This window comes from Sinocyclocheilus anshuiensis, unplaced genomic scaffold (genome assembly GCF_001515605.1).
Source record: "Sinocyclocheilus anshuiensis isolate Anshui unplaced genomic scaffold, SAMN03320099.WGS_v1.1 scaffold2357, whole genome shotgun sequence".
In the NCBI taxonomy this organism is placed as follows: domain Eukaryota; kingdom Metazoa; phylum Chordata; class Actinopteri; order Cypriniformes; family Cyprinidae; genus Sinocyclocheilus; species Sinocyclocheilus anshuiensis.
In genome coordinates this window covers 75,947-87,607 of record NW_015549716.1, presented here as the reverse complement: position 1 = coordinate 87,607, position 11,661 = coordinate 75,947, and the positions used below count along the sequence as shown (strand labels likewise).

Sequence of the window (11,661 nt, the reverse complement as noted above, 5' to 3'; positions counted from 1 at the left end):
GGATGAGGTTGTAGGCACTGCGGAGGTCCAACTTGGTGAAGATGGTAGCCCCACGGAGATGTTCAAGGGCATTTGGGACGAGGGGAAGAGGATATCGGAACTTGATGGTGATATTAATTCATGCTCGGTAATCTATACAGGGCCTCAAACCTCCGTCCTTCTTGGCCACGGAGAAGAAGCTCGATGCAGCAGGGGAGTTAGATGGACGGATGTAACCTTGACCCAGCGCCTCCTTGATGTATTCTTCCATGGCCTTCTGTTCAGGAAGCGACAGTGAATAGATTTTTCCGCGAGTCACTGGCTCACCCGGAATGAGATCTATGGCGCAGTCCCATGGCCGATGTGGTGGTAAGCGGGAGGCTTGTTTCGGGCAAAACACGTCTCTAAAGGGGGCATAGCAGGCTGGAATGTCTATGGATTGCTTCTCGATGGGACTCTCAATGGAGGTTGAATTCACGGGAAGGGCCTCTGGGCGTTTCTTAGATGGTGATGGAGTCCCGGGGAAGCAGTCTGGGAAGCAATCCTTGCCCCACTTCAGGACTTCTCCCGTCTTCCAGGACAGAATGGGATTGTGCTTTACCAACCACGGGCGCCCTAAGATGATGTCCACAGTAGACCCCTCCAGAACCAGAAGATGAATGACCTCTGAGTGAAGGAGGCCCAGACGAAGAGTGATGGGTCCCACGCGATAGCTGTCTGAGGTGTGTGCTTTTATGCAGGCTGGAAATGAGGTGCTTGATTGGTGACAGGTGCAGGTGCTCAGAACTCAGGTGAGAGGGATCGTTGGGATTGGGTGGTGGCGGAGCCTGGCCGATCTGTCACACATCCCTATAAGGAAGTGATATATCACATAAAACAGATGGGAGGCATGGGAGCTACATAGCATGCACACCTGGATACTACTTCATCTAGATGACTTTAACACTTCGTTGACCTGACCAACCGTTGAGAATGGGATTGTTGCCAAGTGCTATTAGCTAACATGCAGCATGTATCCTACTTATCTGTGCTGTCTTTGAAACAAAACAAAAGCTGTCCCTAAAGAAATAGTTCATCCAAAAATGAATAATTTGAATTGTTTTAATTTTTATTGAAAGAAAATAATACTTTTATTCAGCAACGATGCATTAATTTGATCAAAAGTGAAAAAAAGGCATTGATAATGTTACAAAATATTTCTGTTTCAAATTAATACTGTTCTTCTTTTGCACTTTCTTTTCATCAAGGAATACTGAAAGTTTTTCCACCAAAATGGTTTCCATCAACTCGCAGCTGTCACCCAATCTCCATTTTTACCTGCTCTACAAGGCTAAAAAAGTTATTTTAAATTGTAATAATATTTCAACTTTTTTTGCAGTATTTTTGATCAAATAAATGCAGCCTTGGTGAGCATAAGATAAAACTTACTGATCCCAAACGGTAGCGTATGGCATCATAAACTATTTCTTTTACTGTCATGAGAATAAATACAAGTGACACCGCCATTATGTGGATCTGGCTATACACACAGTTTTATCTCTGTTCCTTTGACACACAAACAAGTGCTCGAAAGCTGCTGGTTTACATGACCAAACATGCCAGAGTGGGATTCACTCCAGTGGGACTCACATGGACCCATTTCAACTCATTACTGACAGCTTTTGTATATGGCCTCTCTCATAAACTTGGCAGCTCCCAGCCTTCCCAAATGTGCTCTTCAGACCTCTCGTTAGTCTGTAATGAGCCGCCCCGTTGATTGCTGAGAAAGAAGAAAAACAAAAACAAAAAAAAACCCAGGAACATCCAGTTTGTCTCATTCCATCTTTCATTTCCCCCCACACAGACAAAGGAGGTCTTACTTTGCTCAAACAGCCATGATGTTCCACTGTTGCTTCTCTTTGTTTTACTCATGTCCTGTCCTGGAGGTCCACAAACAACAAGAGCCTTTCTATCTTTCTCAGATACATCCATATTCCTCTGCCCTTTCTTCTCCTGTCATCTCTTTCTATTCTTCCACCCCCTCTGCTGCTCTTGCTCTTTTTAACCTGTGCCCCTCCCTATCCCTCTGCCTTTGTGTCCCTCAAGGTGGTTTAAATATTTAAACAATGCAATTAGCGTTACACCTGATGCAATTGAAAGACGGGCCCTTTGTGACCGCATGCTCAGGCATGGCAACACAGCAGGAATGTCTTTGCTCATAGCCCTTTAATGTCTGCATGACACGAATACAGGTTTCTTTACCTCAGAACTTGTCATTGAATTAAAATCTCTTGGTGTCACTTTGCTGAAAATCTATTATGGAGTGAATGTCCATTTGCTGTATGTTTTTTTATCACCCAGTTTAATCAGTAATATGTATCGGCCAGTTTAATCAGAACATGACAAACGCTTCACTTTTCCAGTCATTTTTCCTTAACAAAATAAATATCTTAATAGAAAAATACATTTCTTAGTATCTGCATGTTGTAATGAGTGATATTGTTTCAAATCATGAAACAGGTTTGTGTTGCCTGACTTTGATGACGAGTATCTTGAGCACAGTTTGCAGTGCAGGCTGCAATATTAATAATACTACATTTTTTGGCTCTCAGAAAAGCACATTTGACAGTAGCTTGAGTTGACAGTAGCAGCTTGAGTTAGGATGCAGATGTAAATTTATGTTCATTATCAAAAACAATAGCATCTTTAAAAATGGTAACAACCTAATTTTTATATGGTGAAATGTAATTATTCTGACTGTTTGAGTTTTATTAAAATTAATCATTGGTCTTCCACAGTAGCATACATTTAGATCATGATAACCAAAGTTAAAACCAAACATATAGCACCTCAATACCATGGTAAAGATGTAACTATATGGTTTCTAGGTACAGCTTTAAAGCATACATAAACTGCAACTGCAATTTCCCACCGTCACATTATCAGTCAAATAATATTCAGTTTATCCTGTTAGTCCCCTATTTATCAGACGCTTTCCGGTTGTGAAATAAACTAGTCAGGGGTAGTAAACGTATTCAGTCTTATTCAGTACTTATGTTATGTTTTCAAAAAATACCTTAACCAGTTGATTTGCATTGTGTTAATGATTCTCAAACATGCATTCTTCACTACTGCACAGCAGCACCACAGTGCCATTACTGAATCTCTAAAGTATGTGAAAAGTTTGTGTAAACAGTTTTTGAAACAATTGTTACTTTTTATGTCTTATGTCTTTTCTCTTTCTCACTGCTTCCCCAGAGCGATTTAGATCTTCAATCTCTTTGTAATTTCTGTGCCAATCATGAAGAACTGAAACAAACCTTTTATTTAGGATTACTCCCTCTGTTTTGCATCTGCCAACACAGGAGCCCCCACAAAAGACGTCAGTGGAAAGGAAAATATGTGAAAAATGTCTCATAATAAGGGAAACCCATTCTGCCCTTCACTGCGCTTGGACTGTGTATGTTTGAGGTCACAAGCAAATACGCTACAACAACAAACACTGTTAAATCTTGACATTCCTTGATTTGTGTAGCAAACTGGGGAATAGAGAAGTTGTTGCAGTGTTTAATCTCACTTTGCATTGAAATGAGTGTTTAAGCTGTTATCTTTGCATTCATGCTTGCTGTTAAACTCCTGCTGATATGCAGTCACAGAGGAGACCCTTTATCATAATTTAATGTGCTTACCTTAGAAAATTAAATACCTTCAAATTGCAAATCCACCTTGGAGACACAGGATCAAGAGTCCTGCTTAGAGTTAAGTTGTCAATCACCTGCAGTCCTTGGCTTTTAGATGGTTTATGGTAAGCTATAGTAATTTGGCATGTTGCTGTGAATGTGTTTGACCTTGCTACTCTAGTATGTCCCATTCTGCTATATATCAACATGCGCTGAGGAATTATTATCTTAAATGAAGGTAGAATTAATTACTATTCATTTAATTAACCTTTTTTTTTTTACTAGAAGCAAGAGGTTAAATATCTTTATCATTTAACTCAAATTCTCTGGCACTGGCATCTATCAATCTCTGTCTATATTAGGCTCCTCTAATCATATACAGTGAGCATTTGCATGTTGTTGACATTGTATTGATTTGTCAGTAGGTGATATGAGGGTGAGCAGGGAGTGAAAAGGGGTCCAGACATACACGAGGTTGAGACGCGGGTCATAATAGAGAGGTCAGGCTCAGAGGGAAAGCCTAAAGGAGGGGAGAGTCTTCTAGCCCAGCCTGAGAAACGCTAAATTCCCACCAGCTGAGAGCAGGCGATATCCCACTCGGTGAGGGGGAGGACAGCACACCCGGCCGCCTTGGCTTACATATATGTCATGTATTTGTTTTTTTCCTTGATGCTTGTATGCGTTTTTTATTGTGTTGAGCACGTGTGTGTGGATCTTTTTCAAAGGGGGGAGGGGTCTGCCCACATTGTGATTAATTATTCATAAGGTGGGCGGGGAGAAGTCAAAGTAGGAGGTGGCAGATGGGGCAATCTGTGTTTGCTGTGCGTTAGGGAGGCAGAACGAGAGAGGTAACATCAGAGACAGTTAGTAAAGGCTTGAGGTAAGGATGCACAGAGGCATAACAGCCCCTAGAAGTCACGTCATTAAGGAACTACACACATGCTCTGCTTCTTGATGGCACAGACTGTAAGCCACAGTGACCTACTCCTCTAGTCAAAGGATTTTAAACCAAGCAAACAGCCGGCACAAATGAAAGAGGAATCTACTCTAATAGAGATGACAGGCCAGCTCACTCTTACCAGATACAGAGACCTTCTTGCCTGAGAGGTAAATTCCATTTGTTTTCTTATGTATTTCATTGGTGTGTCTCTGCCTGGATTTAAAAGCAGACTACAGCGGGCTGATAATTGCCTTTTTTGTTTCTGGAATGAGAGGGAGGGCTGCCAGCATGTGTCTGTTCTCTTTCATTCATTTTTATGTGCGTTTCATCTCACATGCTGACTGCATTACACTGGGCTTTGTTGGTCTGACACATTTAGTCTTGTGGCTTATTCTGTTATGTTAGTTATATTAAGCTTTTAATAAACATTAAAATGTAAATATTTAAATAAACAGAAAAGTATGAAATGTATAACCTTTTTATTTTTAAATTAAATCTTTCAGAAATTAAATATTTGACATTAAATATTGACATTAAAGAAATATTTGAAGGATGACATTAAAGAAATATTTGCAAGATTGGCAAATTGCATTTATTGCTATTGTCTGTCTAATTGTGTGCCTTTGAGCTGTGATTTTGGTTGGTCACGGTAGCTGCACACTATTCTAATAGAGGGCCTTTGAGACTTTGTTTTTTAATGAGTGTCCACTTGTAGTCAGAATGATGAATAATATATTATTGGCCAAATAATATATGAAAAGAGCGTATTGCATGTGATTTCATGAGTTAATATTTTTTTCAAATCATTCAGACACTTATTGATGAGTGGCTGGCTGCAGATGAGGACATATTGATCTTTGAATTTGATGCTGGGCTACATGTTGCGCGATCGAGGTCTTGTAAACTTAAAGGGGTCATATGATGCGATTTCAATTTTTCCTTTCTCTTTGGAGTGTTACAAGCTCTTGGTGCATAAAGAAGATCTGTAAAGTTGCAAAGACTAAAGTCACAAATCCAAAGAGATATTCTTTATAAAAGTTAAGAGTCAGCCACACCTACCTAAAACGGCTCGTTCTAAAACGCCCCCACATATCTACCTCACTATGTGGGAAGATTTGCATAACGCCGCCCAAATGTTCACGCAAAGAAAGAAGGCGTAACTTTTATTCTCACTGTAGTATTGTTGACGCTGCAGACATGTCGTGAAGACGCTGTGTGCTTCGTTGTGAAAGCGAAACTACTTTGTTTGGCCTTCCAAAAGAGGACGATATACGCTTCGTCATGCTTAGAGCTGATCTGTGCTGGTCGCTGAGGGAATACATCAACTTTCACCGTGGACTAAGCGGAGTTCAGCCCGGGGTTGTCACATGTGGTTGCCACTCATTCGTGATCTGCACCGTTTTCGACCCCGCCGCCTACCAAATACACAAAATAATGTTCTTGTTAGCAGCATCATATGACCCCTTTAACTAGCTCTGGCCATGACCTTTGTGAACTCTGTTGCATTGCCCTCTCACATTCTAAAGTGTTCTGTCTGTCTGCATGTCTCGCTGCCACCACATCACTGAAAGTCATCTCAGCTCAGGTCAGACTGAGGAGTAGTCTTTGTTTTACCCAAAAATTAAACTAGAGCTATCAGTCAGTTGCATGAAGTGTTTAGCTAAGAATGTATGGAGCATGTGACTCAAATTCAAAAGAAAACACTCATTTACTGAAGCACATACACCAACACAAGCCAACTACACTTGACAACCTTAAACACACCTTGTTTTCACTCTCTGAGCTGTCATTAGTGTCCGATCTGTGTGGATCTATACTCTGCAGTGTGGTGTTTCTGTCTTTGTCTCAGTGTAGTTAAGGGCCAACTGAGAGATTGTTACTATTCAACAAGACCTGATTAGAATACTCGCTTATTTGCTATTTATTTCAGCAGGCAATTAAACAGCAATTAGCCTTCACTAATGAAAGTGTTTAGAGTGTTTCTCCTTTTTTTTGGTTCTTTTATGTGCTCTCATTCTCAACAGCTCTTCTCAGTATTTTCCCCTTTCTCTTCATCTGCCTTGTTTCTGTTTACACAATTATTTGTCATTTTTGCACTTTAACAAATTTTAAAGTATAATGAACGATTATATAATGAACATTTGTGTTATTGTAATTTTAAAACATAAATATCAAGGTGAAATATATTTTCATACAAATCCTTCATAAAACATAAAATTGAAGGGTGAATTCAATTCAGTGCAACAATTATCATAAAAATAACCATTTACATAAATAAATAAATAAAACAGCGATAGCAGTTTACACAGAAATTAATTCTACGCTGTTTGTATAGACAAGTAATCCCACCTCCAAACTCTTGGGATTGAGATATTTACAACATAGCAGTCATATGCAGTCAGAAAAATGCTGTTCGCTGTCCAGACTTTGATGTTTTCCAGGATTCACATGTGGCTGATGGTGACATGTCAGGATTTGTTCTGCCATGTGTATCTCTGCAACACACATGGGAATAAATAGGCCAGTGTCATTTTACAAAAGAGCTTCTGTCACGCCTTAAAGTAAATATTATTAGTGCCCTAGACCAGAACCAGATCCATGTAGAGTGAAGTTCTGGATGAATGCATCTGAAAAAAGGCAAAAACATCTTGGGCTTGTGACAATGACATTATAACGTTGCGTAATATCATCAGCACTGTTGAATCAGCCATACAATCGGACATGCAATACAAGGGGCTGATTGTGTAGATCTGTGCGTTTCTGTGTATGGTGGGCTGGAAAGCTCATCCTTTTGTGTGGGGTGAATTTTTCCTACAATGGCACATTTAGATTCATTCTTAACCCAACACACCTGAGAATCAGATTCAGATGTATAATATTTTTATATGAAATAAAGTATATTTATATATTTATTTTAATTTTAATTTGTATTGAATTTAATAAAGAAAATTGTGAACTTTTGACCATAAATCCAATATAAATGATTTTAAATCAGTTTAAATTATAAACAATAAAAATCAGTTTTCCAAGTAGTGCTTTGCTGTATAGTAGGTCAAATGTAGTCAACCATCCAAGAAAATTTGCATGCTGTATATATATATATATATATATATATATACGTGTTTGTGTCTGTATGTATGCATGTGTGTAGCCTATGTATGCTGTATGCTGCAGAAATAGTAAGCTTAGTGCTTAGTATGCATAGTCCTGGTCTCCTCCTCACTGAACTAATATCATGCCTGATGGTCTACCAATAAAATGTGCACTCATATCATTGCACAAAAAGAATGAATTATTTACTTTGTAAAATCACTGTCTAGATTCAGTAATCTACTTTCATGTAATTTATGCTGCCTTTCAGAGTGGATAAATGCCCTGTTATAGAATAAAAAGTGGTCTGGTACTGCTCATTTACGTCCTGAGATTGGGCCAGACATGGATGGATTGTTCCAGAACGTCTCCAATTAGTCCAGGTCAATGTCCTTTAAAAAGCCTTCTGCTTTCCATAATGAGAGATTTTACACTGGTGACACTGGCAATGCTCTTCTGGAGTACTAATCGTTTCCCTTGTGTTCGTGTCAACACTAGCTAAGCGCTTCTGCCGCCCATGTGGTGCTGAGTGATTCTACATAGTCTATTGTGGCAAACTTGGCAAAATTACCATCATATGCAGAATAATTGCACTCACAACTGTTAGTCAGCACTTCCAGACCTTTGCTTCTGTAGTGTAATGTAGCATAATAGTCTTACAGGTAGGCTACAGTAAGATCATACTGTAAGAACTGACATTTTGAAGAGAATATGGAGCCAGATGCTTGAAGCCCAGATGGGGAACAGTTGTTGGACCCTTGAGCATTGCGCTTGAATTGCGTTATTTTTCCTGCTGAAAGTGTGACTGAAAGAGTAACATACTGTAATGTGATGTAATTGAATATTACACCGCACATTGCCCTGGTTTCACTCAGAAACATATCGAGGAGCACAGAAACCTATAAATGTTCCTATATTGCCAAGATCACCAGAAGACAGACTAATCTGAAGAAACTCGGCTGTAGGATTAGAGGAAAAGTCTACAGTATTAGCACACCATCAAAACCTTAAGTATATTTATTTTTTCATTAATTTTTGATCCATTCGTAGCCACTATTGGAGCTCGAAGGTGTCAGAGCATGTTTTATGGATGTTGCATAACGGGCGACGACAGAAGTGTGTTAGTAGCGTGCAGAAATAATCCACACACTGAAGGGGATAGGCTGTATTGCATACCTAAAATCCACCAATAAATGTGAAGAATAAATTCAGAGGTATGATTTATATGTCTCTAAAAAGCATTGACCTGAATTATGACCTCGTGTTGCCTCATGCGCACAATCACAGCGCCTGAGGGCAACGGTACGAGCTGAAGCAAACATGAAGTTCAACAGAGGCTGGTGTGGAATACACATGAGTCTGATTCATCAGACGTCAGTCCACTTGCGATTTGCTGGTGTCTTTAGATCTGACAGAAGGGTGACTCTTGAGGCTTTAGGTTTTAGCATTAACTACAGAATTAAGAAAGCACTGTAAATAGCATGCGCATATATTATCTTCAGTGCCTGAATGCACCAACTGCATTGACCCTGTGGCATTTGGAACCGGTTCAATCAGAATGGTTTAAGGACAGAGATGGTCTCCCACAAAGCTGATCCTCTCTCTGCTTCAGTGGCTTGAAAAACAGGTCGTGAACCCTTTGGATCCTCTGAGGCAAAGCACAAAGTAATTAGCAGTATTTTTGGGGGACTGTCTCTTTGTTTGAATATGATTAGCAAAGAGTGTTTGTATGAAACATGTTTCAAGTGTGATTATGGGTTTCTTAGCAGCATGCTAGTCATGTTTTAGAGCTGTGTTGTCTTTGAGGAGCCTTTGTTAAAGAATTTGTACCACAAATTTTCAGTACCTCTCCATTGACACCAAACCAGAAATGGGCTCATTTTAACCTGTTGTTGTTGTTAAATTGTTTAACATATAGCTTATTAGAATAATTGTGCTTATTTTACTCTATTCACAACCCAAATTATTTACAAATGTTAATTACGTTTGTAATTAATAGTTAACAGTAATAGTTAAATATATTTTTAAAGTTACATTTGTTAAAATTAGTTAATTTGTTAATGAAAAAACAAAATGTAAATTACTATTAAAATCAGTGAAATAGAATGGTGTGGAAATTTATATATATATATATATTCACACAATTCTAACTATTTCACTAATCAAATTCATTAATTAAATAAAAAATATACACATTATTTTCAAGTAATTAGATTAAATGTAATAATTTATTATACAAAACATACTTACATTTTATATATAAATTGCTATTATTATATACTATTTGCTTTTATAATTATGCTTTTATTATTATTATTATTATTATTATTATAGTAAATTATTACATTTAATTACTTAAAAATTATTTTTAATTTTTTATTTACCTTTTATTGGTTTAACAAAGCAAGAACAGAAATGGGGTTTCATAACCCCTAAATTTCGGATCACTGTTCTAGATCTTTTAGCTGCATTTTTATTAATCATTGAGGTTAAGACATCATGTCTGTTCTTTGTCTGTACGAGGAGGGACACTCACTTGCCATCTCATTCGTTGATTGGCTTTCTCTATTACGAAAGCTTTAATGGCAGCGTGTGTCCAGAATAATCACAAAATAATGAAAAGCCCACCCTCCTAAATTAGCTCCAGGGCCATTTCTTGTAGTTATTATTGTGCACTGGATAGATTTCTGAGGTTTAATTAATGGATTTGTCAGCAGCTCATCTCTCTGACCCCCCTTATTTGTCACACACTCATTCACACGTAGACTCAAACACACATGCAAATTCAATCAAACTCACAATAAGCGTACACACATAGTAATGCACGTTTCTTATCATTCGGCAGCGAGCGGGTGTCTCAAGAGACTATATTCACACCCTTCACACTATTCACCAATCCCTCCTTATGATAAGTGCGAACGAAGGAGGAGCAAAACACACGGGGAGGAGCGGGGGACCTGTGTCCCAGGAGGTGGGATGGCACAGCTACGACCATTAAGAGATCCAGAATGTATTTAATCACCACAGTAACCCCAGGCAGATGGACCCATCCAGGAAATGAGTCATAGCAGCTATTTTTGTAAACCGTCACTCCTGCTAAACATTGTGCATCTTCACTCCAAAAAATCTGTGTTGTTTCAGTAAAAATTTCTAAGCAGTCTTAATATGATTTGCTTGAGAAGCAAATAACCTTCCTTCCTTTTTTCTTAGTGTGAAGAACATTTTAATAATCTAATGAACCTTATCAAGAACCTTTTGTGGAGTGGAAAGATTTAAAAAATGTTAAAGGTTCTTAATTGAACCAGAGATTCCAACAAAGAAACTTTACTTTTAAGATTTTTTTAAATATTTCCTTCTGTGTTGATCTTGGTTTACAGATGTTTAGAACACAAAACTACTGAATAAAAAAAAATCTACATATAATAGAGGAAGTTAGATTTTTATGATACTTTATGATTTCTATTATGAGTTTTATGAGTTTTATGATACATCAATCGTCAGTCCATCATCTGGGGAAAAAAACCTGACATTTCTTTTCATCTATTATTTTTAGGGTACTTCTGCAGTCAATAGAGGTGGGTTCCCCTTCAGGAACTCGAGCTGCGTCGAAGTCGCTTTGGGAACACCCTTGCGTGACCGCGTTCTGAAGCACGTGTCAAAAAAGTCCAATGGAGTAGCGAGACATCACGAGCGGGGTGACGTAAGCACCAGAAAGTATAAAAGCGCATCCGGCAGAGCGCAAACCAACTTCTGCTCTTCAGTAGCGCTCTGTGTACGTGTCTGTCTATTTACTGTTGTCTGTCCGCACAAGCATATATAAAAAACAATCATGAAAAAGTCTATGGCGAGCGAACGGCATTACAAACGCTGTGTTCCTCCCTGCCCATGATATCTGGCGGCGGGGGATACACACGATTTGTGTGTCGTTTGTTTGGGAGCGGAGCATGCACGGTCAGCTGTCGAGGAGCTGATTATCATCACTATGAGTTCCTC

At 38.7% G+C, this 11,661-nt stretch overlaps 1 protein-coding gene across 13 annotated transcripts in view; it reads left to right on the top strand.

The window, feature by feature from the left end:
- The window catches only part of LOC107660752 (neurofascin-like), a 90,491-nt gene that overhangs the window by 17,661 nt on the left and 61,169 nt on the right, over positions 1-11,661 (top strand). For 6 of the 13 annotated variants that reach the window (XM_016450154.1, XM_016450159.1, XM_016450157.1 and 3 more), the window contains exon 1: positions 4,439-4,745. The exons of 3 other annotated variants lie outside the window; for them this stretch is intronic. The gene's annotated coding sequence lies outside the window, so the exon portion shown is untranslated. Of the gene's footprint in view, positions 1-4,437; positions 4,746-11,661 lie in introns of those variants that run through there. 4 more of the 13 variants (XM_016450156.1, XM_016450153.1, XM_016450148.1 and 1 more) reach the window with 1 other exon arrangement.